General features: G+C 41.6%; 1 long non-coding RNA gene across 1 annotated transcript; it reads right to left on the reverse strand.

Annotated features, from left to right (window-relative positions):
* Window positions 1-374: 374 nt before the first annotated feature.
* LOC147754351 (uncharacterized) lies at window positions 375-22252 on the reverse strand. Its single transcript, XR_015317377.1, has 3 exons — window positions 21787-22252; window positions 20999-21439; window positions 375-1939 (listed from the first exon to the last, which is right to left on the reverse strand). It is a non-coding gene; the product is annotated as an uncharacterized LOC147754351 (long non-coding RNA).
* Window positions 22253-23638: the final 1386 nt, after the last annotated feature.

Genomic DNA, 23638 nt, shown 5'->3' on the forward strand with positions numbered 1-23638 from the left:
GCCCGGTCTCCAGCTTAACGCTAGTACGACGTACAGAAGTGTATCAGCCTGCCTATTATCAATTTAGGACACTGGCCGGGTATCGATCGTTTGGATCACGACCTCGATTCATCATCACGTGCTGCTGTATGCCTTCAATGTACCGCTTAACGGTTCTCGAAAACGAATCGAGGCGTAGAGACGCAGAAAATGGCTCACATCTGCTAATTGGATCCTGAAAGTCGTGTTGAACTTCCGTCTTGAAAAGATATGTAGAATTATACTGTTGAAAACCTTGTGCAGTTTGATTAGATAAAGAAAAATGCCAATGGTACTTCGGAGCTAATCCTATTTGCATTAAAACAACGAAAAAGGTCCAGTTTGAGGAAGCGATGACAGATTTGCTGTAAACTAGAACTCGTGTGTTGGGCATCGAAGACAAAAATAAGACTTTCAAATGAATACTTGACAGTTTATTAATCTTTTCTTTGCTGCTATTGACAATGGGACATGGACATGAAACGTTCCGATAACGTAGAATAGTTAAATTGTGCTACACGCAACTGTGTCCCAGCCCAGGTAGGCCAAGTTGATCTGGTTCCCCAGACATTTTTTACAGTGTCATGGCATCTATGACGCCTGTACTATTTGCAAAACACCAATCTGTTTGTACCTACCTCGTCCTACTGAAGGTAACAAAACAGGTTTCAACTTGACGTTAAATGTTCACTATTTTTATATACATTTGATAGAAATATGGTAATCTTGACCGCTAATGTTTAGGTTATGCAATCCTGAGACGTCGATGGTCTTTAATGCGGGTTTGGTGTACACCTGATTGAATATTTGTGGTATGTCTGCGATTATCGAAAATTACTTCTAATAAGGGCTGTTTTACCTCTGCTCATATACTTCATTTAAATATCTGTGTGCACAAACAGGTACCCGTATCGTCAGACGTTTCGACACAAGGCATTTCATTAAGTAAATACCACATGAGGTCGAATGATAATTATAAGGGCCAGCTATTCTTGAGGGTACAGAGAGTCGCTTTCGCTTGTGTATTTTTTACCCGGGGTCTTTTCAACCAGCCTTCAGCAACGGCCAACTGCAGCTGCTAGGAAGGACACGAGTGCTGTTACAGTCAGTCGAATAGGTAATACAAACGTCAACCACCTGGTCATCAAGCGGACGTATAATTTAAGTTAGAACGCACTTCGGGATAGGCTCCTCGGCGCGCAAATATGTGAGTACAATGGAAGGTATTTTGCTAGGAATCCGTTTATTAGAAGATTATTTAGCTTGCTCGTATCATTTGAATTTATGTGCTGGATAACTTCCACTTGGAATCGCTAGCACCATTCTATCGCAGCTGTCAGGGTACGGGACGCTATCCACAATTACATAAAACCTCGAAGTTTACCTTCAACTGACTTGATCATCTTTTTTTTTTTTAGTTATTCAAATGTTTCATTTCACTTCACCATGTGGTTACGTTGGACCAGCATAAACATCATCTGCTTATATTTTCAGGATCGATTCCATGGTATCACAGGTACTTTCACTGAGAGCTATAAACGTTAAGGGGTTTTAGTAACTGAAAAAAAATAATCAAGCTTAGATAACGTCTCACATTCATTGCCATTATACACTGTGATGTTTGCGTCTATGTTTTCATTTTCCGTACTAACGATCACGTTTTATTTTCGTCCCATCGACCGTTCTTACCAAGCAGGGATCGATGTCTTCGCAGACTTTTAGTGCATGGACGGTGAGGCATGTTTCTCAAAAGTGTGTTTCGAGTTTTCCCGTTATTATACAATTATGCCTATTCTTCATGCTGTGGCAGGCTTATTAGACGTGTTCTAGACATGGTTATATCTGCGGATCATCCTTTCGTTACAAGCAGAGAATGACATTCTGTATAGCTCCATAGTTCTGTACTTCTAGAGCGGTGATCCTGAAATAACGAAAGGTAGTTGAGGGGTTAAATGTTTTTATGAAATGGCTAGCAGAGCTCTAGACCTAGCAAAATAGTCATATCTGACCCGTTTCGAACCGCATATTCGACAGAACTTGTGTATATACAAAAGAATGCTCTTGCAGGTAGTCGCAATAGATATGCCGAATGACCAGTATTTCAATGGTACTCCGATGTCCTCGAAAGCAGCTCGACAGTTACCGTGACGAATAGCCCTCTAAAGCTGAGGCGAGAGGAGTCTCTGTTAGCTATATCTATTTGCTCCGCATCGTTGCGTTTCGTAAAGTAAGGCTTAGATATTTATCAACGCAACGGTCTTCACTACACAAAGAAGTACACGAACAGAGCTCTGTATACATGCAGCTGCCTCTGGGCGAAGCTGGTGGCAAACTCTTCGCTACATCTTTCCATTAGGGCAGCCTTTTGGATGGACCGATTGTATGCCGTACCTAAATCAGATACAAGCCCTATTCATGTGTATAATTTCAAGATGAAACGTTATCGCAGGTTGCGTTTATTAGTATAAGTTGTTATGATCGAGCGATTAACAGAAAAAATGCGTTGTTCAATTAGAATCGAACAGAGGAAGTTCGTGCAAGAGAAAATATTGATTACCTCCTACATTGGCTGTACTGCACGACTTTCAGTAACAATACAGTTACGATCATTAGGGACGAAAAGTAAGCTCCTTACAAGAAGGCCCCAGATCTATAATAGATGGAGCAGAGCGAAATCCTTCTCCCTGTTTTTGGGCGCTTTTTTCCACTATTTTATAATACATTTTACAACAAAGCTACTTCTTTTTGATTAAGCAATTTAATCCGAATGTATGCAAAATACAGGCGTCGCTACTAGTTGAAATGCTGCCAGGAACCAATTATGTTTAGCGGTACCGTGTATTTTTTTTAATCTCTCGGTTTTATTGATTACGCAATCGAGTGGCAAATGTATGGGGAACAGAGAGCTGTAAAAGGAAATCCTTAGCTCTCGATATCAGCAACTCGACGACACTATCGTTGAAGGTTTTACTCTGCACGAAAGCGGAAAACAATCGGAATATAGCAATATTCAGGCGCAAAACGATAGCTAACTTCGATGCTGCTTCGTCCCTCGAGCCCGTCGAAAATGCTGGAACGTCCAATGGCGTGTTGTACGTGCCCATAGTTAGTGAGCGACGGAGGGGCCAAGTCTGGTGGTTTGATCGACAACTACCGGAAACATAAGTCTGAGATAAAGGAAATGGAAGAACAAAGAAATCAGCTAGCAACTAGACGTTCACTTTGCTGTGGTCCAGAGAGGTCAAAGTCTCTCCCTAACCTACTTGCCCGCCATCCATTGCCACTCGCTTTAACCGATATTGGCGCGGGGCAAATCTGCAGCCGAGAAGCAGGACGACAGCGGCGACAACGGGAAAGAGATTTTTTCATGGTCCCGATTTATCCAGAATGTAGCGTTAGAGCCAAACGAAGGCCAGGAGCATCCGTCAGTAATCCTATCACCTTCTGTAACGGCCAGCAAAGTTACTGTGTTACGCGTTAGAGGATTTTCTGGGTTAAATTAACCGCCAGATTCGCTCCGCGCACTCTCCGACACCGAAGGACACCAAAAGGCCCGTGGAGGAGAGACAGAGAACTTAACTCACTGGAAATCGAAGCTGAAATCGTTCTTTGACCTTCGAAAGTTGCTTCGGTCAGAAATCGTTCGTTTCTAGCTACCAAAAATCGTTTTAATGACCAGCAAAAATCGCATCTCTTAAACGGTGCAAATAAGCATCTATTTTGCCTGTCGTGCATCTCCGCAACAGTTGGTAAACGTTCACGCGTTTGACGGAGGTTCAGATTTGAGAACTTAAATGATGTTGTAACAAAAAAAAAATTATAATCGTTCACAGTATAACGACTTTTCTGTCAACTTGTATTCCATGCATAATAGAAGTAGCTTCTGCATTGAGTACATTTTCGTAATATGTGTCGGACCCCTTGTAGAGATGTGCTTTTGTAATTTACAATTATAAATTACATAAAATCTATAAAATTAGGCTAGAAACCTGTATCTGCATACATTTTGAACGAGTTCGAGGATGTTAATGGCACGACTCTATACGTTCCGATTGTAGCAAAATACACAATCATAAATTACGTTCACTACTTATGTGTAGTGAGATTTTTAAGGAATACCTTTTGCTAAAAGCTTTATGTTTGCTCGGGGCGTAATAAACCGATCGGATTGAGCAAACTCTCGTTGCAGTAAGGCCAATAGGACAGAGGCCTGTAATTTATAAGGATACCATAATTGTTTGACATCGAAATAGTTTTTAGATGTGATACACGCAACAAAATATCGATCGTATATTTGACAAGATAAAACTAAGCTCTGTTATTATTTATAATATTAGCTTATTCAGAAGGTGATAATGGTTTTCGTCTGCAGTTTTCGTTCGTTTGCAACAGGTTTCGTTCCTACATTCGTTCGAACCTACCGTCATTCAATTGATCGGGTTCAAAAAATGAGTATTTCAGGTCTAGAAAACAGGGTTGAAGTGCTTTCTAATATTTCTGCTTCTTCGTAAAACCTAGTATATTGAAACCACTCTTCCTTGCGCAATCATATGCATATAATAATAATAATAATAATAAACACATTTCTACAGTTTATGCTGCACGTAGAAGCCCCAGTTTGAGAACTATGTATGTCAAATAATCAAGCTTTAGAGAATGGTACCGGCTTTGTGAGGTTTAAGAAGAAGAAGCATAAAAGCACAAGTTCCCTTTATGCAAAGGGTGCGAGCGAAATCAACTTTGCTTAGAAGCAACTCTTTTTGTATAAGGACTAAAGAATAAACTTGCCCTATTCTATTACTAAAGAATAAAGCAATAAAGTTAAAATATCGCTGAATATACACTGCCTCCTGGAGGCATTTTAGCTAAGACTAGTTTTGGTAGCTTTTGCATTAGAGTAGACGTAAGCCTTTTTGCATGAAAAGCATCTGCATAAATTTTTCTACGCACCTTGTGTTCTAATACCGTTTTCCCGATATTTTCGTAAGTTAACAGGAAAGGCTTATATTTCGAAACCTAATAAAATAGGCTTAGGCACAATGAACTCTGAAGTAAGGATGGCATCTAAACACGTGTAAGACATAACGTGCGCTTTCTTTCGGAAAATTCGAATTCGTCGTAAATTACTATAGACGATGCAGAAGAAACTCGTTGAGGGGGCGGTAAGGGAACACTAAAATCGAAGGGGAGCGGTCGAAAGTTGCTTGAAATATCACCCCACTGGTTTTTCTGGTTGTTTCGCTGATTTTCCCGTAATTCTATTATGCGGAGAAGCCTACACTGTATGAAGTGTTCTAGAAAAAATCTCACTCTGAAGCATCCTTAACATGCGACTATGAGTAGATAATCAGGGGGGGATTCTTAACACACTCCATTGTAAATCTACCATAACAGGCTCGTTATTTAGCCATCTTTCTATTATCTATATTTTGTGTTATTATCGCTGTACAATATTTAGAAGGTCTTTGAATACCTAGCATGGTCTCGTGATCTTTGAGGTACATTTTCCCATGTTGTTTCTGGCCTTATTATCCCAACAAATTGTATGACTGGAAAGTTACCTCTTAAACTATTAATCTACGGTGAAGCTACGTAGCCTTCTAAGCACAATGTGCTCGATTTATCATAGAAGCCTTAAAGATGCTTACGTATCACTGTGCATGAAAGGTCCATCTCGAAAAAATGAACGGAGGCCAAGCAAATTTTGTACTCTTACTGAACAAACTAGGCCGTTACGAATCTGTTCGATTGCGTATCATGCTGCCATGGCCGTCGACTCTAACTCTGCTGCTAAGACTAAATATCTAGTATAATATACGCACGCTAGCTAAACAAGAGAGGTACACATGTCTGAAACACTCGACAAGCATAGCTGAAACCATGGCGTAAACGGCTTACCATTGTGATGTAATCACTAATTTCAAATAGGCTTATATTAGATAATAAAAAGCTTTGTACAATGGGCCTCAGACTCAAAAGATTCTCTTTGATATGGAGTCCAACCGCATGTGGTTTTCGTTTTACTAGCTTCATTTCAAATTTCTTTCAACCTTGTTGAAGGTCGAGAGCGTTGTCCTTCTTTAGCCTTTGAATATTAGTAGCAGGAGTGAAGCCCAGCGATGTCTTGCTGTGAGTTATAGCTGTTGGAAAATTTAAGGGACTTGACAAAAAAGCGCTCAAAGCTCACCTTACTTCGTGGTCCCATTGTTTTATAAAGCGTCAGTATAATTTTACCCGGTTACGTAACCAGCGTTCTTTTAGAGCGTTAAACATCTTCGTGTTTTCAAGGGCTATATATGTTGAGCGATCGCAAAAGGATAGACGTTTTCTAAGCTAGGTTTCCAAGCTGAAGTTGAACAATCTTTTTAATATTCTAAGACAGTATTATGAAACATGCTACGCTTTTTCCCCTGGAAACACCCCATAACAAATTAGCACCACTCAAGAGTTTCCTATTCATATTATCGCAGTTTTTGCCGGGTAGTTAAACGTGTATGTGGTTTGACATTGTCGTAATACACGACGACAATGCGCCCTTCCGTTAAGTACGTTCTTGCAATGATCTGCTGTAGTCTTTTTTGTTGTTGACAGTAGACATTCGTCTCAAGTGGTTCGCCAGCCAAAAAACACATCACCTCCTTTAGCGTCAGTCCAGCGAGCTTTGCCGTAGATTACCGAGCTTTATCTTGTTTGTACGATGTCTTTTTCGCACATTATTGCTATGTATACTCGACGTTTCAGCAAGAAGCATGATTTTGTCGTGTGTTTCCATATATATTTCCTGATAGAACGATGATCGAATCAATTGGTTGCATTCATCCATATATGGAAGTTTGTATAATAAGTAGCTTTCACGAAGTAGCTTACACGAAGTAGATGTTTAGCTAGGCGATGTCACGGCTACCTATGTGTCGTCATTACTGAAGTTTTACAATAATTTGATGAACTTTTTCTTAACTCATCGATCACTGCGACCAGTATGTTTTACATCGAAATCTCTGGAATTAAAATTTTCGGTGCCCTCTTCCGACGACGCATGCTCGCCATAAGGAACACTATTTTTTGTGGGTCTAGGCAACATCTGTGCTTTGACTGTAATAAAACTGCTCAATACAATGAGTTTTTGCGGGAGTTTTACTCGCGTTAGGACTGTTCAATTTGAAGGCTGAAAAAAGCGTCTCAACAATCTTGGGGGGGGGGGGGGGGTAGATTTAAAATTACATCATCAGAGGTATACCCATCTAGCTAGAAAGATCGGCAACACTCACGATTTACATACAGTGTGAAAATAATGTTACAAATATGGTCATTATTTGATTTCGAGCTCAGAATAAGGCATAGACATTTGGATAACTTTTTACTACATAGATCGGGTGTGATCGATAAGGCTTCGCTAAGTTTCTTAATTGTAGTAACAATAGTCTCCGACTAATGTTTGTACAGGAAAAAAAATAGTCCTATCGACCTTACTAGTGACAATGGTTCGAAATCTAGGGCAAAAGTGTAGCTCGTTAAGTATCATCAGATGGTCATCACGGAAAAATCAATCAAATCTTTACTTAGACGAGAACACCGAGACGAAGAGACGGACGCTTACGGCGTAAAAATAAAGGAAGCATTTCAGAGTACGATAAAATAAGGCGACCTACGAGAATCATACTTCGCCAATTCGAGTTCTCACCAAAAATGTCGTAACCAAACGAATTGGGTAGGATTCCGAAACGACGAGAGACAATGGCACGGTTTCGATTACAGAGCTTTTATTTCACCGTCGAGGCTTATTCGAGTTTTGATATATTCAGGATATCAGGAACTTCGCTAGCTCGAGGAGGGGATCGCTTTTTAGCGAGTCAGATGCTATCGCCGGTTGAAAAAGTTAGCTATAATATTCCTTGATAAGTTACCTCAAACCAATTTGGGTGGAGTGGCTTTAGTAAATTAGCCGCACTATTGCCTGCATAGGTTTTTTGTAATTACAAGAATAATATTAATTTTGAAAATGGTCACGGTGCTATTTTGCCGGGCACGACTATCTTTTCCAATCACTGGTATTGAAATCATTTGAATTAGACGGATTTTCAGTAAAGCTCCGGTCAAAAAAATTACGAAGCGTCACTGGCAACATTAATCGTGACGGATATTTCGAAAAAGACCCTATCAGTATGCTCAAATCTAATTTGCGGGAACCGCAACTTTGACGTTACAAACCACTGGCACACTTGTGTGATCCGTTGCCAATTACACGTTCAAACTGTACATCGAATTGTTAAACTATAGAGCTACGTATTTCCATACAAACCATCTAGGTCAAGCAGATGCTGAACAGGAATGAACCGCGTCTTTATTAAATCTACGCGGAGCAACCACGTCCGTAGGTACGGCGAGTACATTAACATCTGAAGTAGTTGTAGCACTACGAGCGCGCACGCTGGTAGTCCTTCTCCCCAGATCCAAGGCACACACACTCGTTCACAATGTAAAATGAAACTTCTTTCAAATCAACGATGATCTCGACGGTCCCATTGGTCTCACATAATCATCTTCTTCAGTTTGACGACGCTAACAGTCTCCATTGTGATACCTAGTCCTAATGGCTGCTGGCTGTTGACTCAGCTGTCGTGAACCTGAGCGACGCAAAAGGGGCAAGCAGCCTGTCTAGACGCTTACTCATCCCTCCACCAACAAAATGTAGTTGAGAGCAACAAGGAGAACTTGTGCGCGGCAACGCCGAACGCAACGGCGGAAGAAAATGTCGCGTGAAATTAGCACTCGGAATGGATTTCTTAGATTGGCTGGGAAACAACGAGACGGAGACAGACAGGGACGACAGTGAGAAAAATCGAGGTCAGAGGGAGCTTGCGAGATTGAGGACTAGAGCGAACGAGACGATGGAGGCTAGTGGCGTAATCGCCGAGCGCCACAGAGCTCCCGAGATGGAGACTAGGAGAAAAGAGCTGGAATGCCTCAAGTATTGTCTGTCGTAGTTTACACTCCGATCCACACCCGGCCAGCAGTATCCTCCAACCCTACAATTCACCATCATTATATCCCTTTCCGTACACTTTTACCAGGAAGTGAGAAGCGATAAACTGCCGCTAAGGCGGAGTCCATTCTTGCCCGCTGGCCTATTCGGGGTCCACTGAACCACTTGGCCGGCGTGTGTCTGTGTACCGCTCGGCTTCTGCCATTCCGCGTCGTTTGGCCAGCGACGTGGCAATAGCCACCGTGCCCGATGTCTCCGTGCCCGAGTGTGTTCAGCCTTCCGTTTGCCATAGCCGCTATGGTGTAGTCACTGCCCGGCTTTACTAGCGAGGAGTCATGCTGCTAGTCTGAGCTTCCCCCGTTCCTGCCCCGCGCGTCATTCTTACCATTCCGGTTTCTCTATCGGATTCTGCCTCCGCCCTTGAGGCGCGTACTCCCGTTGCGTCTGCCTCGCCACCCATTGCCACTGGCGTATGCCGAGCACGTCGAGGTTGTGCCACGCCACAGCATTAGGCGAACGGAACGGTCGTGTGATAGTGGGAACGACGTGTCAGTAGCAAGTCAATGCAATTCAACTAGCAGGCGGATAGGCTCCCCAGCCTGTCGAACGTCGCCCGGCAGCCAATGGCGGGAGGAAGCTGCTGAAGAAGCAGCAGCTAAACCTTCGGAGCTGAAGCAGTTGGCTAAAGCTGTAAGCTAGGGTACGATGTCTCTGTTATTCCCGCTCGAAGTCCAGATACAACTACAACCAGCAGTTTTGGGTGGGCGAGCAAGCAAGCAAGGCAAAGTTTACTATCCTCGAAGGCTACATACGGACGACTCAGACATGAGTGCCCGTGAGCACAAAGATATAGACAGACCGACTAGTCGGCGCGGGAAAAAAGGAGCGAAAGAGTTGCACAGCCGAGGCCACAGCAGTAGTAGCTGTATCAGATCTTGTACCGGCAGATGTGGGAATACCAGTAAATGCTCCAACGCTTCTCTTGCAGAAAACATTTTTTGTTTTTCTGCCAGCTCCACTTCCGCAAGACGATCCCGAACAGGCTACCGATTTCTACTTCTTTTGGGTGGTTTTACGTACTCTCCTCCGAGTGCATTCATTCGTTCTCTCTATTTTGCTTTCTGTCTTAGGTTCCCTCTCTCCACATTTGATTTTCTTTCCCATTTTTTTGCCATTAATGGCGGCAACAGCAGGGATAAAAAAACAGCACACCCCCTTTTTCTCTGATGTCGCACGAGGGGCATTAGAAAGCAAGAAACAAGATAGTCCGATCGAGAAATGGGTGATCATGTCTCCAACGTGAGCCAGCTCTACTAGAAATTGCTTGGTTAATTTTGCTTTATCGTTCTGTTCGTCGTTCTCCACTTTGCTGTCATTGATTTAAATAAGTTCAAAAAGCGCAACCAGATCTAATAAAGTCGATGGAAAGACGTGCTGTCGATCGGCAAAGGCGATGACTTCATGTCGCTTTTAGTAAGAGGCCCATACTCTGAATCCCCATTTTTGAGATCTATTACTGGTTGCACCGTGAAGAGGCGGGTGTAATGTAGTAATAACAGATAAACCACTCATACGCTAAGAATACTAAAAAACGACAAACTATATTGAAGGTATGGCTAACGTCGGGTGCCAATTGATTCATAAATGAAAGCGCACTTTGACATTACGGCACAAATAAGAAACACAACTACATATACGTATAGCTGGAAATTGGAAATTTTTCTTATGCTACATTTCTAAGACTGTGTTCAAACAAATATATATATATATTTCTTTAAATAAAAATCTTTGTCATATGCCGTTTCTAAAGATTACGCCTATTTATTTAGTGTCGTCCACGACAGTTACGATTTCAATTCGAAACCCAAATCGCTCCTCAATCTATGCCAAGTGATATTGGTAAATATTAATTTGTTAAATAAAGTGTCGTCTGTACGACCAACCGGATCGTTCATTTTTGTAAGCACCACTTCAATGAATTATTTAGTATGCCCTTAAATCTAGACCCTATTGGGGACGTTCTGGCTCACCGGAGTCCGTCTAGTGAAGAAATATTTGACAAAACCTCATCTTTATTCAAAATCCACAATAGACAATTTTTCGCCTGTTATAACGAGTTTATTACTTCGTTCTAAAAAAATGTTTTATCTTTTTTTTATAAAAAAAAGTAACGCTTCATCGCGTGCTCGTTAAAACAAGCAGCCCGTCAAAGTTTATTCCTATAAACCCCTTTATATATGTGTGTATTTGTATATATATATATATATAAATGTACATAATTAACTACAGTGTTGCAGGATAATTCGTATTGTCATTTCAACGGCTAAAAGTCTGTCTGCAGTATATATAGCCAGAGAGCATATTAGACTGATATGACCAATGGTTATGTATATAAATGGACTTACCGAAATTTCATAACTTCGTGCTGCTTCCCGCCAATACCCTAATATGGGCCAAATATAGACCATAAACTGTATACAGATATTGTGGGTCAAACATTATTGCGTCACCGCTTATCTCGTTTGTGTTCGCGATCTTATACACTTACTTAATTGCATCAGCATTGAAAATCATTTCTTTTAGCTAAGAAACACACTTTTACAATTAAATTTCCGCCGCTCTATGAAACACTTACATAAGCTGATTTACGTAGTCTTTAGAAGGCTCTACGTGTATGCTGGTTGTAGCAATGCTTTGAAGATCACACGTGTATTATACGATTGATTGTTTTTTTTGACTGTTCGTTTCGTTCCTTTTTTCGTTACTTCGTGCATTTCTCAAATGGGGTCGAAACGTACGGACACGTACACGTAAACTTGATCGTTCGTTCATACAACGTTGTCTGTCAGAGTGTAGACCGTCAGGGGTGAACCCGATTTGCGATCGAGAAAGATTCGGATTAAGATCTGTTTGTGAAAAATTACAGCAATTTTAAGTTATCCGTCCACATTTGTTATCGGCGAAGCGTCACAATACTCAGCTACTACGCGCGCTATACGTGCGTCATTATCACGTTCTTAAGCGAACGAATAAAATTATATGATTTTATAGTTTATGCAGTTGCTTCATAACGCATCGTCACGGTTTATTTGCCTTTTCATATGATTGCAAAAGAGCGAGGCACTCTTTTTCCCTGTCTTGTACAAACTTTAGAGTTTCGTTGGTTAGATGCTCACGCGGCATTTTCTATGATCTTTTGTAAGTGGTCAGATAACAACAGAAAAAAGACAGCCTAGCACATCTTGAACCTGAAAAAAACACGGCCTGAATATTATTACTGGACTGCTTTTTTAACGTCAGAGCATTTCCGGTATATTGTATACGCGGTGTGTTCGTTAATGAAGAAATATTTATTACTATTTCTTTATTATGTATATTACATATTATACTAATATCTGCGTGCAAAAAGTTCAGTCTACGTATGCTATTTGCGTTGGTCCTTGCTGTGTTCACCTACGTTGAGAAGCAGTCCACCGTCCAGCTCGTAGAGTCCGCAATGAAAAAAACCTCTGCGAAAAGAAAACGACGGAGCGCAAAGAAAACATGAAAATGTCATCTGCACGATGTCTTACGTACCTGTCTCTGGCTAGGGCACTTGAAGAAGCAGAAAGCAGGCTCTCCTCCCTTGTGTGTATCTATGTAACCGCGCGGCGGGTGATTAGTGGCCTTTTGAAAACGACTCTCGTCTCGACAGCGGCCAACTGCCGCCCATAACGACAATGAGGCGGAAACCCACATTTCCATAGAGTAACCATAATTCGCCTTCGCAGTCCTGTCGATGGCGAAGCAGGCCTGTTGCCTGGCCTGAATTCATCTGGCCTGTTTTGCTCCTCAAGTGCCAACCAACTAGCAGCAGACAAGAGACGGGCGACCAGCGTCAGCATGAAAATGAAGAAGTGACTAGATATCTCAAGTTACGACTGATAATGTCCTTTTTAGCTCGCGACGACGACCTCCTACCGTTACTCTCGGTCCTCCAAGGTTTGGCCACGTCTCATCACCCATCATTGGTTCACTCTGGTTCGCCCCACCGGTGAGGTGGATTAAAAGTCACTAGCGGCCCGCGAAAGATCCGTGGCAAATGAAACTGCTGGACCAATCTGGTTGGTTAGGGCAAGCGGGCTCTCTGGCTCGGCGGTTCTTTTTCGGCTTCTGCAACTCGATCACGACGAAGTGAAGACTCTCATTACCGCGCCCGGAGCTACGTTTCCGTAATAGACGCTGCTGCTGTTGCTGGTGCCTTCGCAGCTGTCACTGCTGCTTGCCGCTCTGCTGTTGACCGCACCGTTGGCGCCCGCGCGGAAGACGACGCAAAGCGTCTGCTAATTCACCAGTTATAGCGATTCTTTAACAGCGTGCCTTTTAACAATAATCAATCATTAACATCGATTAATGCGACGAGGGGGTAAGGGAACGACGACAGGCTGGAAAGAAGTAAAATATGGTGTCCGTGCAATGACTAACAATAACAAAAAGTACGAATACCTATGTACCAAAGACCCGTAGATGCGTAAAGGACCTATGACAAGACACACTCGCGTTAGCCAAGGGTATCACATAATCAGTCGTATATACAACCAGTTTATGTTTAATATACAATAATTGATAGTCTGCCGTATGTGTATGCATGTACGCAAAGAATCAATCTATGGGGGATCAAACAAGAAAGGTAAGTTACTCAGAACGCGTTGAGTGAATGCCAAAAACAATATCCTTGATGTGACCATTAAGATCCTTTTTCTTCTAATTAAAGGACATTACCGACATGGTACTTTCATGTAAATAAAGCATCTTATAAGCATGTACTGATTATGTTTTCAGACAAACAAAGCCTGAGTGTAATCAAAGGCAGTGGCCTTGTGCCAGTGGGCTTATCGAAAGGACCAGAAAGAGAGCAGCCCTTCAACCGAGTAAATGGATTTGCGCTGACTGAAATATTCGCTAAGCTGAACCTGCATTTCAGATGAGCTGACCTATGTATTTCAATATAAGTATCAAACAGGCGCCTTTAGCTCGCAATTCTCGAGAGACAGAAAAGCTTGCTTTTTTTCTTCACGATATCAGTACTATTCTTCTTTGTAGTGTAGGCATTAGAACAGGTGCGATTTCTGGGAAGAGGGTTCGCTCATCTGCAGGACGAGCTTCAACAAACCTGAGGTTTGCATTGCATGCGCATATCATTTCCCTACAGCAGTACACTGCGTGAACGCATTTCTTTTTTCGTCTATTTTACATATAGAATCTGCACTCCATTTTGGGTTGTGATACGAGTGGTTGCGTTCTTCAACACGTCCAAATACTAGGTAGAGGTCGGAGGCTAGCGGTTCAGTAGAAATAGCCGGCAAATAAACAGTCTCCGTTCAACGGGACGGATTACAACGACTCGCGAGGAGCTGGCCCTGGCCGAGGCAGACAACAAGAAACGTGCGCTTAACGCGCTCGAAAAGTACGGAGGGAAACAACAATAAAAGAATGCAACTTCGTGATGAAGTCGCCAATGATGCCGCCAGGTGGCACCGCCGGCGTAATCACATATATCTAGCAAAGCATACGCTCAAACTCTGATACATTGTGCTGGTGCCACTGACTAACCACCAAATATATTATTCACAGTAATATATTATACTACATCGAACATAGCTTTGTGGACTGCGTTGTCTTGAGTGGCATTCAACTCTTTGGAACGGCCCCTTCCAAACTAAGCTTATCCTACTTTGAGGGGCCCCAGGTATCTCTTGGCGATCTTCTTCCGCCATTACTAACGTCACGGTTCTGTTCGCCCCCTGATCTCACATCTGCTCTTTTTCAGTCTCCTCGACTTTCCTTCAGGAGTGGAGATCATTTGTCAAACTGAATATGCATAGGAACACGTTTTCCTCGACCAATTACTTTGCGCGGGAGCTAATTCTCTTTTAGCACGCGATGCTTAAGAACCGTAGCTCTTAAATCTAGGAAAAAAAACGTGAATGTATCACGTGTTGCGTATCAGAGTCGTCTGGGGTAAATATGCTGATTTCACACGACAAATTAAGCCCTCGAAAAAAACAGCGTCCTTCAAACGGATTCCATTACGCGGTTGACTTAGCAATAATGGGAAAATCTGCAGAAGTAAAGATGCATACTGTTGTATATAGTCTAAGTTTAAAAATACACAGCAAACAGAAACTGTCTGAGAAATTTCTGACGTCTCGCCATAAATAATGCTAGTGCAGATCACAAGCTAAAGCACAAAATATTGCATCATCACTTTACCTTATCAACCATCGTCGGGCCTTCTTAGTTGAACTCTCGTATTACTATTTATTTTATATTTTACTGCAAATTTATTTTCTGAAATCGTATAGAACGATATTCTGAAATATGGCAGAAGAGTATGTGTGGCTGAAATTACGAGTAGAATAAACTGCATCACCAACAGACGGTCGGTATTCTACGATTTTATTGAAGAGAGCCCCGAATACAAGTGAGTGTAACGTTACGCTTCTTTTGCACATTAGTTCTGTATGGAGATTACTCACCTCTAAAGTATATAAGAAACTAAAGGCATTTGGACAGGGGCACACTACGGGGCAACGCTGTGAAAAAATGGTGGTCGAAAGGCACTGAGAATTCTCTAACCGGAGCAGGATAATAAGTCACAAGCAAAGATTCGTCACTTCTACTCAAGTGGAAGGTTTCATCACCAAATGTGGTTGCAGGGCCGGCCTAGCAACATGCTACCCGCAATTATTACGTACCAAGGACGTTTAATTATGCTGACATCGTGCGCGTCATCAAATGTCAACGTAGCATTACAATTTTATGGTAATGTCTGGCATACACGAGCTGAAACTCGTTTTCCAAAAAATCAAAATACAGCTTCATAGCACTGCTTGATAAAGTCTAAATAACGACGTTTGGCGACGTTATTGCAGATTGAAAACTACCTGTTTTATTTTTTTTGCCACTATTTACTAGATAAAGCAAATGTATTAGAGACTCGACTGAGCAGACACATTTGTGGAAACGATTTCCGCATTGTCCGATCAACGTTTGCGTATCATTCAAATATAACGAAACTATACGTCGTATTATACTTCAAGTTAATTTGATATTATATAATGAAGTGTTTACTGAAGCTGGTCTGGGACATTCTGATGAGAAACTCTGAATAAATTCTGGAACTAAATGCACTGAAAATAGCGTACAGCTACAAGGATACTTTTATAGATCTAAGTCTCCGAGATCGAAGTTCACAGGGCCGAAATCTAAAGAAGGCCAGATTTTTGATCAAGCCTATAATTCTAGGATGTTTCGTTTTATTTTTCGCTCAATTAGAAATCGTATGTACTTCTTTGTACAGAGTCACTTAACTTACAGATACCCTAAAAGGTTAGAGTAAGCGTCCAACTGGTTAATTTACAGTGCCATAATTCGTTTGATAGTACATTTTAAGTACGCCATCTTTGTATCCTTTGTAAGAATAATAGATTCTTGATGGAAAACATTGTGATGGGTGTCTAAATCAAATTTAGCTCAGCGTACCTGCGTAATCGTGCCCCAAGCAATTATCAGGACGTGGAACAGAGTTCAAATAATCATGGTTTGTACGAACGGCCGAACTGGGTCTATTAAGAGCTGAAAAAATTATGTAGGTAAAATGAAAGTAGGTATATTATATGTTTGTATCTTAAACGAACGTTTTACATTGACTTATGTTGTGTCGGTTAGGTATGAAATTATTACAGGAAAAAAAAATGAAGGTACGATGATATTGCTCACAATATTAGCCGCAATGTAAAGCTCATAGGAGTATGCATTGCAGTTATAACTATAGTTTAGCGTCTTTGCCTAACAAGGTATAAAAAAGATGTTTGACTGATTTGTTATTTCCAATTGACTCGAAATATTACCGTATAAGTCAAGTTTTTTTTTTTTTTTGTCATTTTAGAGAGAACGTCCACTTATTATCAGGCCATAATCAGCTTCAATCAAACGAAATCATCGAGAGGGACAAGCACTGAGAATAATAACGATATGGTGTGAAAACCACTTGAACAATGCTAAGATGAGATAGCAGAGTGCCAGTAACAAATTCTATTTTAGCCCAATTTGACAACGGAAATTTTTCTTCTACTCCAAGATGGCCGATGAAACCTATCATTACAAAGACCACGACGAAATTAACGTTTAACTGTTGAATTAAGCTCATTTTTTTTTTTATCTACAACACCTACTTGTTCCATATTATCGAAAAGAAACCGTTGGCGACTACTCAACAAAAGCTGATTTTCGCTGCTTAGATAAATAGAAAAATATCAATGTACAGGAACAGGCTCATTTCAAGCAAATTTGCAAAAGCCTACGTCGCCCAGTGTCCTTATTTACGGTTAAATTTTCGCTTGAAATATCGTTTTGGAACAGGAGTCTAAACAACAGTGTATAGCTCTCATCCAATACAAACTTTGTGAGGGTGAAAAAGTTTCCTTATATTAACTATATTAAACGCTAGAAACGATCCTAGACGCTTAGTACAAGTTTTTAACAAATATGAACAAAATCAGTATTTCTTACAAATATTATCTACTTACTGTTTAATAAACGGAATACTTTTTTCTATCCGTAATGTATAACTGTATTTCATTTTGAAATTGGCATTTTCATTCATAGTTGTTCGTAGTTTCGTGACGATTTTCTCGTATCTTCCATGTCTGCAATAGGAGCCATTTTCAACGAGACCTTAGAACGCGTTCGGCCCATCCCGATCCATTGACGAAATTTTGCTTCAGGTTCTGCCTCGATTAAGAGGGAACCTAAGATACAAGCAGTGCATGCTGTTCGCACGTGTGCCCGCTCCGATAGCAGTTTCGTCCTTTGAGCTTTGAAATGACGCGTTGAGTAGAAAAATTAAAAGTAGAAAAATGAATCATTTTCCGAGCTATTTTTATCGACGAGCCAGCTGCCAGTCACGAATACCGGAGTGGGAGACAAATCAGTTTTTCCTCAAGTATATACAGTTGCATATCGAGGGAAAAAGCAATAGAACCCCGCACCCCGCCGACACAAGAGCAATTTATTGTACCCGGCTACCAACTAACGACCGCACAAAACTAGCGTAGTAGGGCAGAGTGGATAGAACACTCAACAGAAACCTGACCGGCCTGATGTCAACTATTATATACATGACCATAGGTATTACAAAACATTCATTTTAGACTTACTCATCGGTCTATAAAAGACGTCAAACAACGACCGGATGAATGAGCCGTCCTATGAACTTCGGCCAATACCAGTACACAAAAAGCGAATCTTCTTTGTCTATATAATCCTCCCAGCTTTGGATTTTTAGTACTCTTCATTATGTATCTTCTAAAGATTATTACAGCGGAGTTTCACTCGGTGGCCGCAGCTTGCATAGTTAAATCGTATGTGTACCCAAGCACTTAAGAGCTTTGTATTTATAAATGTGTTCCTCGTGTACAACAGGTACATACGTACGAAGTCACTCGTTCATTAAACGCCTGCCCGTTCGAGCACTAAAACCGCATATTTGATCGCACTTGATAATTTCCCCTATAAAAAAACAGGCTGTCGGAGCCATTATCGATTTCGAATCGGCTCGCGTGCGTTACGTGTCAAACTCACAGGCAATGGCCTTCGGCCTAAGCCAAGGACTTAGGCCTAGTGGTACTGAGTGGACATGGTTAAAAATAAACAACTTATCTTTCTACAAGCTCCTAGATCGTTGGCACTTGTTTTGTTGCATGTTTTGATAGAACACCTCCGAGTACCAACTGCTATTTTTGAATAAGCACGCATCTGACATAGGTACGGATCTGTTCTACGTTTGTCCTACGAACGATTGATTATACTTGCGCCGCACAGCAGAGGAATCTATGAAACGAACGAAAAATATTAGTCTATACATTTTCTTTTGGTCGACGGAATATAGTAGTTCCAGTATCTATCATCCGATTTATACCTATATGTCCAGCGGGTTTAAGGGTGGTATAAGCAACGAGATACGCTTTGTAGTACGACGCCACCACCTCGGAACAGTTAATCATCTAGATGACTAACTCAGAATAGGAATAGGGCCTGAATTTTGAAGCCTTGCAAATTAACCAGTGTGCGTATCTACGAATACAGTGAAGACTGTTTTCGGTACTAATTTTCCGTCAAATACGATCATCTCCGTCGACGCAGAGGTGTCACGGGTTAACCTATTGAAGACATCATAGCTTGAGAACGGAGGGCGCTTAATAACAATCGAGTTTCAGACGATTCAGGTAGGCTGTTTATATTCCTGTGCTTAATTCGAACGCATATTGTGCATATGTGCGAGTTACTTAACCTTTTATAGATTTGGCTATTTTTTGTCGCCTGGACATTTTCATTTATCTATCTCTAGGACAGGTCAAACAGTACTTAACCTGTTGATAGTTTTCTTTCGAACTTTACAAATGTGAACATGTTACATAATAAATATGGTTTAATGCTGCTTTAATATGCTAAAGATTAAACCAACTACGGAACAATAAAAAAACACAGCATGCAATCTGTTCATTGGATGATTACCAGGTGAACAAAGGGATATGCTCGCACAATCACAAATCTGAAAATTTGTTTCAGTTTATAACGTGTGGGTTAGTGGTCGAACCCAGGCGTCACGTAGTCATTAGCCCAGTTTCTATTTGCAATATCCTAGGCCCCGTACGAGAGCCCCTTCGAAAGAAAATTGACCTAGGATAGCGAAACATAAATCAATATAGTAGCGACACCTTAAAAGCCAACTCAGTGTGTAGCTTTATGGATTACGCTAAGGAAACGAGTTTCCCCGTATTTTATATAATTACTTAAAAACAACGCCCTTACATAAGTGTACGGATAAGAATCTGATTTCGTCGCGTTTAAAACATGTTTTGCCTGCTGTTCGACACTTAGAGTCACACACATAATATATATCGTTCACGTTTATGCTGTAATAAATAATTAATGCAAGCATTTTAATAACGCAACATCTGCTTCGTGAATTTCTTCCATAAACTTCTCGTGAAAAAAGAAAAACTCAGAAGGTGCTAACAACAATCAATGTATAACCTTCAAAATTCATTAAAGTTTAATTCATGTCAATTCAAAGGTGGTGTTTCACGACAGTCTAGAATAAGGAACACCAGAACGCCGCGTTGTCTCCTGCATTCTAAATCTTCAAAACGCTAAGTTGAGTTTTCTCACAAGTTAACGATGTTCCTTCATCCATTCGTTACACGCACGAGTAATATGGAAAACACTCGTTGTATCTTAATAGAATGCTTTTTGACCTCGTGCTACATTCTATACTCCCCCTCTTGAATTCGCTTAGAATGAAATGAATATCGTCATCATATTTGAACTTGCTACCGGTCCCCCGAAGTTCTTGTTATCTTCAGCGAGATCGGACAATTCAATATACTGGCATTTTTGCGTTTCCCTCTCGCACCATTTCACCGCTCAACTACCTGTCACTTTGTCTTTTTTTTTTTTTTTATTTAAAAACCGCCTAAGGCTTTGGCGGCAACAGACCGACGGCAGAGCGATGACCTAGCGGTCCCTTTGGACATGTCCAGCTTTATGAAGCCTCTCGAACGCCTTACTGGGCCGCTAATGCCTCATAGTGCCGTTGCCTCCGCCTTCAAACGGCTTGTCAGCTTACTGCCTTGCATCCTCCCGTGCTCACTTTCTCTGCTAATTTTTTCCTCTGAATTTACGTTTTATCCCCTGCGAGTCGAAAGTACCCACGTCAGGTGAGCGACTACGTCACAAAGTCAATTACTCAAAATGACCATTTTCCATTCGATAAACGATGGTGCGTTTGCCTCACATATTTATTTATATATATTTTTTGTGAAGAAGCACCATATATATATATATATATATACATATACACAAATTGTCACAAGTTATCAGTGGTGTCTGTTTTCAGGAAGAGCGATTTAATCTGCTGTGCTCAATATTGTTTTAATAGTGAAGGCTACTTACACTGGTCAACCGTTGTGTACACCAGGTTGCGTCCCCCTGTATCGTCATCCACATACATCTCTACTTCGGTTTCTCCTGTCGAGCGATCGATTCGGAGCTACATAACAGCAGCCAGTCTGCCTTGTCATACATTTCGGGGCAGAGGTTGTATGGAAAAAAGTTCAGCTGTTTCCTCTCATGGCTTCGCAAACCTAGTGGCCAGACCCATTTACGAAGTTCCCAATAGTAGGCTTCTGGCAGGGGCCTGGATGAGAGAGCGTGTAAGGGCGCGATGCAGTTGTATCCAACGGTACCCGCTCCTACTTGTGACCTCGTCAGAAGGAAGGATATGCACCACAATGCGATTCTACCGTACAGCCTAAGCTGGCCTGGATGGAACGAGTCTACTGCGTCCAATTGCTCCATATCACTTTTGGTCGTGGGGGTCTTCGAATTAGTTTCCTTTATGGTTGAAAATAGATATTAGGAACGAACTTCACCTGTCCGTTATTTGTGCCATAGTAACTAACACGGAACGGTTTTTCCAATTCACTCATAATAGTTTTCAAATTTACTTATTGCTTCAATATAATTTGTTGGCGAAATGATTATTTCATAGTTAGCCACTACACAGCTTATTATTACTTGTTCATTATTGGTAGTTGGTTAATGTTCGCCAGTTGCCTCTCGACATGCCCCGCTCTCACCGGCATATCAGTTACGGGGTCTTTGTCGCACAGAAGCAATTTCACTCATAATATTAACAATAAGGTATGCTTGCTCTGTATCATACGTACGGTGCGTATTACCTGCGTTCTGGAATCGCAAAATTTGATCGATCTATCTGATGGTGAAGGTTTTTGTCAGAACTAGTGTATTATCAGAGTTCGCTGACATACGAGACACAGTGAACGGTTTGTCGTTAGTCAGCTCTTACACCTAGTTTTCGCGGTGGACTTTAGCGGGAAACACGAGTGGGCTTTCTGTCTGTGGACTGATGGGAAGCGCTGCTTTCCTGCTTGTTTCACCGATAGAACGTCGATGCCTACGTTCCACTTTGGCCTTAAGTGGGGAACCTCAACGAGACAGCGTCAACGAAACACAGCGTAATGAAGCAGACGGCCGTGTTTAATGCTGTTAACGGGCGGCGTATCAGCGTCAATATCCGCCCAGAGGCGAAAATCGAATCTATGCCCGCTGACTGGCAGGCGGTCGAGCGCTGCGGTTTCACTAACAGGCACATCGAGACGGATCACCAGGGTTGTAGTGGACTCGTTGGCCGTAGTTCAGCAACTTGGCGTCGGTAATTGTCGGGGATAACCGGAACGACCTGAGTTGACACCGCTAGACCACACAACTCGTAGCAAACCACCGAAGCGCCATCTAACGACAACTTAAGACTGTCGACCTTTTTAGCGCTTAGAATGCAATGTTGTCTCTTAGCATGTAAAAAGAAACGTTCCTTTTTCACCAATTCAGAAAATACATAAAGAAAATAATTAAATACGACTGTGCACGTTTGGAATCGAACAACAGCAGACAGGAAGAACCTGTGTCGCCAGATCTGTGAAATCGTGTCTGTACATAATCATATTACTAAATCTCACACCAACTAATTGAGCTTAAAGCTGTTATGCAATGGCTAAACAAGAAACGGAATCCGTCAGTCATTTTTTCAGCACCGATTCCGTGTTCAGATCAAACATTTGCTTTGTTTCAAGGTATGAAATACATGAAGTTCAATGATTTTTGTGGAGCAGCTCTAAACGAGCTGCAACAGTTAGAATAATAATCATATATATACTCAGAATGGAAATATCAGATAGACTGTATCGCCCGTAGCACGTACAACAATGCCAAATAAAATTTTACTGCCTCAGCTAAGCACTGTTTCGGAGCAGATGCATCTATACCAGCGTATGAACGGATCGAATTGATGTAGTCTGAGCTCTACCCATAAGTTTAGTGATGATCCAATTATTGTAAATAACTAACTACTATACAAAGTGTTTCTAATCCCAAATATGTTTAAACAGGTTTATTGAACCTCGTTGTTGAGTCGCCACATCACAGGCGCTCGTTTTACGCTTATATCACCGTATATTTGATGATTCACAGTACCGTATCACGGTACCTGGTTCGTCCCAGGTCGACCACGCTCACAGATGTGTCCGCCTGTGCCTACCAGTTTCGACTTGACCGTCAACACCAACGACGGTGCCCTGGTATGCCTACACCTGTGAGTCCCGTCAACAGGTCCATCCGACCAGGGTATCCTGTAGTCGCCGGAGTACTTGCCGTCAATACGGTCCTTTCGCGTCGTCCTCCCATGGAGTCTATTGTTATTTCCTTTGAATATGAATTCGTAACTTTCCTGTCAAGGAAGTATACCTTTGTTGATCTCTCCCGCAACCGCGTACAAGCCTTTGAATTCCAGCTTATATCGCTCTATTGCGAAAATAACATCAGGTTTTTGTTTACGCTTGGCTGACGCAGATAACAAACTGGGTGTATTAAGAGTTTGGTTGATCGCAGCGATTGTGACCCACTCCGACCAGTCCAACATATATGTTCACTAGAAGTAAGCCCATCGGCCTTTCGCACTTTCAACAACGCGCTTATCACCCACAAGCGTTCAACAGGAATTTGTTGGTATATACG

This window comes from Varroa destructor, unplaced genomic scaffold, assembly GCF_002443255.2.
Source record: "Varroa destructor unplaced genomic scaffold, Vdes_3.0 BEIS01000007.1, whole genome shotgun sequence".
Classification (NCBI taxonomy): Eukaryota; Metazoa; Arthropoda; class Arachnida; order Mesostigmata; family Varroidae; genus Varroa; species Varroa destructor.